The sequence below is a fragment of the Eleutherodactylus coqui genome, chromosome 1, assembly GCF_035609145.1.
Source record: "Eleutherodactylus coqui strain aEleCoq1 chromosome 1, aEleCoq1.hap1, whole genome shotgun sequence".
In the NCBI taxonomy this organism is placed as follows: domain Eukaryota; kingdom Metazoa; phylum Chordata; class Amphibia; order Anura; family Eleutherodactylidae; genus Eleutherodactylus; species Eleutherodactylus coqui.
The window spans coordinates 242,318,919-242,324,918 of NC_089837.1; positions in this window are offsets into that span (position 1 = coordinate 242,318,919).

Below are 6,000 nucleotides of genomic sequence, written 5' to 3' on the forward strand. Positions count from 1 at the left end.
TTCTCCGCTCGTGGACACGGGGCCGGCACTTTCCATAGCAATTCTATGGAAAGCTTCAGCCAGCGTGATTCGCCAGGGGTTTACCACCAGCGAAATCACTGCCGTGGACAGGGGGCCTAATGTAATATTTACTTTTGTATTTATACACAAATTAGCCATAACACTGAAACCACTGACAGTGCATAACAGTGATTTTATTATTACACTGGCACCTGAAAAGTGGTAGTATATATTAGCAAACAAGTGAACAGACACTTCTTGAAGTTTATGTGTTGCAAGCAGATAAGGATCTGAGACTTTGACAACACTCAAATTGTGATGACTAGAGGACTGGTTCAGAGCATTCCAAAAAGGCCGGTGTTACGATCATGTGGGCAAACTAAGCACGGGGCCCACACAATCATGACCAAAGAGGGACGGATACGCACAGGTTTCAAGCAACTGACCCTGTGCTACAAGGGAGGATTATATGCCCCAACCTAAGCGGGGTATTTGCACCAATAAAGGACGGCCCAGCGGTCTTGGGATCTGGGCCCTAGCTGATCCTAGGAACCACGCCACAAAACAGGATACATGCACATGACAAGGACAGAACAACAGGACACACAGAGCCAGAAAACACAGCATACAGCAGCCAAAATGCAACTACTAGTAACAGATGATAAGCTGAATATAAATACCATGCATTAGTTGACATTTTGTACAAAACATGAAAGCTAGCGGGCCACTTCACAGCTCCTGGTTATACCGCTAGTCCCTACACTAACCAGGAGTCCAGCAGCACCAGACACCGATCACACAGCAAGCTGCATCAGGAACAGGACAGAGCACAGATCACACAGCAAGCTGCAATAGTACAGAACAGATCACAGATGAAACTCCACAGCAAGTCTATGTGTCCTCATACAGGGGGGATAGACAGTCAGCCACCGAGCTGACATAGAGAACTGTGCCAGGGATCCACCAACTGACACGCAGAGCGAGACATAAGACGTTTGGAGGTCACACCTGTAAAGGGGAAGGAAAAAGGGGCACTGTATGTGCTACAGACAAGGACTACAGGTGTCCAAATCGTATTAGGGAAGCAAAGAGACACAACAGACCTACATGCAACACAGATCTGAGTGGGAACAAGTTACATAGCACAGACATCAAGTTGACCAGAAGTAACATGACTGCTCACCCTGGAACCCAGACAGACACTGCTAGGAGCTGGGTTTATATGTGACCTCAGAACCAGGGGATTGGCTAGCAGGAGATCACCACAGCCAGCTAGCTCAATCATTACCACCTGTGGGGCTGTGCTGCTAGAAGCTCATAGTACAAAAGATCCCAGTAGCACATTCTAACACAGGTCTTATGCAGTGTTCCAAACGTACAGTGGCTAGTTCCTACTGAAAGTGATCCAAGGATATAAAACCATTGAATCGGTGACAGGGTCATGGATACCCAAGGTTAATTGATGTGCATGGAAGCAAAAGATAACTGGTCTAGTCTCACAAAAGAGCTCTTGAAGCACAAATTTCTCAAGTTAATGCAGGCTTTTGTAAAAAGGTGTCAGAACACACAGTACATCATAGCTTACTGTGTATGGGCTGTGGAACTGAAAACTGGTCACTGCCCATGGTGACCCCCTTGTCCACCACCAAAAGCACATACATGAGCATCAGAATTAAACTATAGAGCAATGGAAGAAGATGGCCTTGTCTGAAAAATCATTATTTCTTTTACATCAAATGGATAGCCAAATGCTTATACATCCCTTCCCTAAGGAAAAGATGACACCAGGATGCACTATGAGAAGAAATCAAGCCGGCAGGGACAGTGTGATGCTCTGAGCGATGTTCTGCTGGTAAATCCTGTTAACTTGACACATACCACCAAACTAAACATCGTTACTAGAGATGAGCGAGCGTACTCGGCCACGACCCTTTTTCGCCTGAGCGCTGCGATTTTCGAGTACTTCCGTACTTGGGCGAAAAGATTAGGGGGGCACCGTGGGTGAGTGGGGGGTTGCAGCGGGGAGTGGGGGGGGAGAGAGAGAGGGCTCCCCCCTGTTCCCCGCTGCTACCCCCCGCTCCGCCACGCCTCCCCCCGCCCCCCGGCGCCCCCCGAATCTTTTCACCCGAGTACGGAAGTACTCAAAAATCGCAGTGCTCGATCGAGTAATTACTCGAAACGAGTAGGTTCGCTCATCTTTAATCGTTACAAAGCAAGTATACCTCTTCATGGCAATGGTATTCCCTAAAGGAAGTGTACACTTTCAGCAGAACAATGGGCTCTGCTGTACTGCAAAAATTATTCAGGAAGGGATTGTTGAGATTTCGACTTGGCCTGTAAATTCACCACATCTCTCTCCGATCAAGCATCCATGAATGTACCAAAAAGCCAAATCTGATTTATAGAGGCCAAACCTTGCTGGTTACAGGACTTGAAAGATCTTCTGCTAACATTTTGCCCCAGATACCACAGAACACCTTCAGAGGTCTTTTGGCTTTCATGCCTCAATAGGTCATACATGTTTTGGTGGCTTAAGGGGGGAGCTACATAATACTGAGCAGGTGGGTTTAATGTTCTTGTGGATTGGTATATATACTTATTGCTTAATTGGGTGATATATACATGAAGTCAAGTGACGATGGGATAAGAGAAATCTTATCATCATGTATGTAAATCTGTACACATATCGGGTATTGACCATGGCATAAATGACACAGCTGTAGCAAGATGAACCAGTAATGCACTCCAAGAGTTACTAGTAGGACAGGATGGCTGTGAGGAAACACTCAATGGGTAATGTACAATAATTCCTTCAGATACCACTGTTGAGGCTACTGTAATTGACACCTCTCTAAGCAAATACAATTTAATGAAGCACGCAATTAATATAAGTATGTAGGTGGTTCCTTGTTTGTGGTCCTATTGTTACTTCTCTACTGGCTGTGCATTTCAGGATGTGCATCGGCTCTTCAAAACACTTGTGCCAGTAATGGCTTTAGTCAATTCTTCAAGCTTCCTTTTCTTGCTACACTCTGCCCTGAAGTGCTTCCTGGTGTCAGGGTAATTTCTGCGTACAGCACCAATCAGGCCCACCCCAATGCCCCGCTGCCGGCGGTAAAGAAGAGACACCACACACGGAGGTCTGGTATAGTTCCTCACATGGGGACATGACTGTGCACTTTATTACAGATTACATGGGATCTTATACCCTTTGGTCTCATCACTAGGAATGGGTGATGGGCTCATTGGCTCAAATTCACCGTATAACCATATATGTAAAGTCCGGATGTCCGGCCTGAGACAGTGAAAGTTATATACGTAGTTAAACAGTCGTTATCTTGATATGGCGCCTCTGGGAAGACAGCCAAGCACGCGGCCTTCATGTTCGGTTCTGTATCATCTCTGAATTTCTGGAAACATCTCTCTCAGCCTTGCAAACTTTTGGAATATCTGATGTAAGGCGACATATAAGTTTTTCTCATTTTAACTTTGAATAGAACTTGCATACAGGTATAAAAGCATAAAAAACATATGGCAATATATACATATACCCTCACACTGGTAAAACACTTGACAATCTTTAAATCTTAAAAAGGCACTTATTTCCATACCAGCATTCATACAGTATTCTCCAAACCTACATCAAAGAAACCTGAAAATTAAAGGGGTGGTCTCGCGAAACCAAGTGGGGTTATACACTTCCGTATGGCCATATTAATGCACTTTGTAATATACATCGTGCATTAAATATGAGCCATACAGAAGTTATTCACTTACCTGCTCCGTTGCTAGCGTCCTCGTCTCCATGGTTCCGTCTAAATTCGCTGGCAGCTTGCTTTTTTAGACGCGCTTGCGCAGTCCGGTCTTCTCCTTTCAGCACGAGCCGCTTCAGTGTGCTCCCCGCTACAGCTCTTCTGCGCATGCGCAGATGAGCTGTCACTGCTCGGGAGCGCGCTGGAGCGGCCATTCTGTACCATCCTCTGTTAGAGGAAGGTGCAGAGCCGCTCAGCTGTCCGGAGAAGCCGCCCAGCTGTCCTGCCGTCCAGCTGTCGTGCCGTCCAGGTAAGTGATGGGCCGGGGGGGCTGTCGTCGCTGTCGCTGCGATGGGGGGGGGCTGTCGCTGCGCCGGGGGGGGCTGCCGCTGCGATGGGGGGGCTGTCGCTGCGATGGGGGGGCTGTCGCTAGGCCGGGGGGGGCTGTCGCTGCGATGGGGGGGCTGTCGCTAGGCCGGGGGGGGCTGTCGCTGCGATGGGGGGGCTGTCGCTAGGCCGGGGGGGGCTGTCGCTGCGATGGGGGGGCTGTCGCTAGGCCGGGGGGGCTGTCGCTGCGATGGGGGGGCTGTCGCTAGGCCGGGGGGGGGTGTCGCTAGGCCGGGGGAACTAGCGCTGGGCCAGGGGGGTAAGTGATGGGTCGGGGGTGATGTTCACTGACAGGTGAAGGCCCCGGAGCCCAGCGCTGGGCTCCGGGGCCTTCACCTGGGCTCCGGAACCTAGCGCTGGGCTCCGGAACCTAGCGCTGGGCTCCGGAACCTAGCGCTGGGCTCCGGGGCCTTCACCTGGGCTGAGGGTCTAGCGCTGGGGAGCCGGGGGCTAGCGCCGGTTACCTGCTGCCTGGCGGTGGGTGACTGGTCGGCGGCTGCGGGGCGTCTGGTCGGCGGCTGCGGGGCGTCCGGTTGCCATGGAGATTACAAGCATTTGAATTCCCCGCCTCCAGAGATGACGTCATCAACAGAATCACGTGACTGGCGTCTCGGGAGCGCGCACGTCGGGCTGAAGCAAGGGCTGTACACTTTGGGAGAAGAACCGGCGGCCATCTTTGGAAAAGTTTTTAAAAGTTGCTGAAACGCTGGAACAGTGAGTAGAAACCGGCTTTAAAAGTCATTTAAACGGGTGCTTAGTTTTGTATGCTGAATAAGGGGGACTGGGCAAAAAAAAAAACTCACTGCTTCCTCGAGACATCTCCTTTAAGGTAACTGCTGTTTATATTCATCAGCTTGAACCTGTCTGTTCTAGTGTATGACCATGGTTCATTTACTAAAAATCAAGATGTTTTATAGTAAATGGAACCATTGCAGACAAGTTAAAAGTGTTGTATAATAATTAGAGATGAGCGAACGTACTCGGATAAGCACTACTCGTCCGAGTAATGTGCCTTATCCGAGTACCGCTGTGCTCGTCCTGAAAGATTCGGGACGCTCCGCTGCTGACAGGTGAGTCGCAGCGGGGAGCGGGGCAGAGCGGGCGGGAGAGAAGGAGAGAAAGATCTCCCCTCCGTTCCTCCCGGCTCTCCCCTGCAGCTCCCCGCTCCGCAGCGCGTCCCGAATCTTTCAGGACGAGCACAGCGGTACTCGGATAAAGCACATTACTCGAACGAGTAGTGCTTATCCGAGTACGTTCGCTCATCTCTAATAATAATGTAACACCAGAATAGATCAAAAATTTTAAAACCTATTTAACCCCTTGAGTACATGGCATATTTTGGCCATAAGGACACGATGATTTTTTTTGGTTTTCATCTTCACTTTTCAAAAGTCATAACTTTTTTATTTTTCCTTCGACAAGGCCGTATGAAGGCTTGACTTTGCATGGCAAATTGTAGTTTTTATTTGTACCATTTTTGGGTATATATAATGTAAAACTTTTATACATTTTTCTTGGAGGGCATGGAGGAAAATCACCACAATTCTGCCATTTTTTTACAGTGTTAATCATGCAGCATGAATGAAATCATACATCTATTTTTCCGGGTACAATTATGATGATATGAAAATTAATTTCTCTTTTTAGGTTTTTCCACTTCTGCACATTAAAAAAACCTTTTTTTGGAATTTTTTTTATTTTTTCTATGGATAAGCTTTGTAAGGTTTTGGGGTTTTTTTGCGTGATGAGCTGCAGTTTTTATCTGCATCATTGTGGGGTCCATACGGCTTTTTTGATCACTTCTATTGTGTTTTTTTGCGGAGGCAAAATGAACAAAAGCATTTTGCGTCTGTTCTTTTAT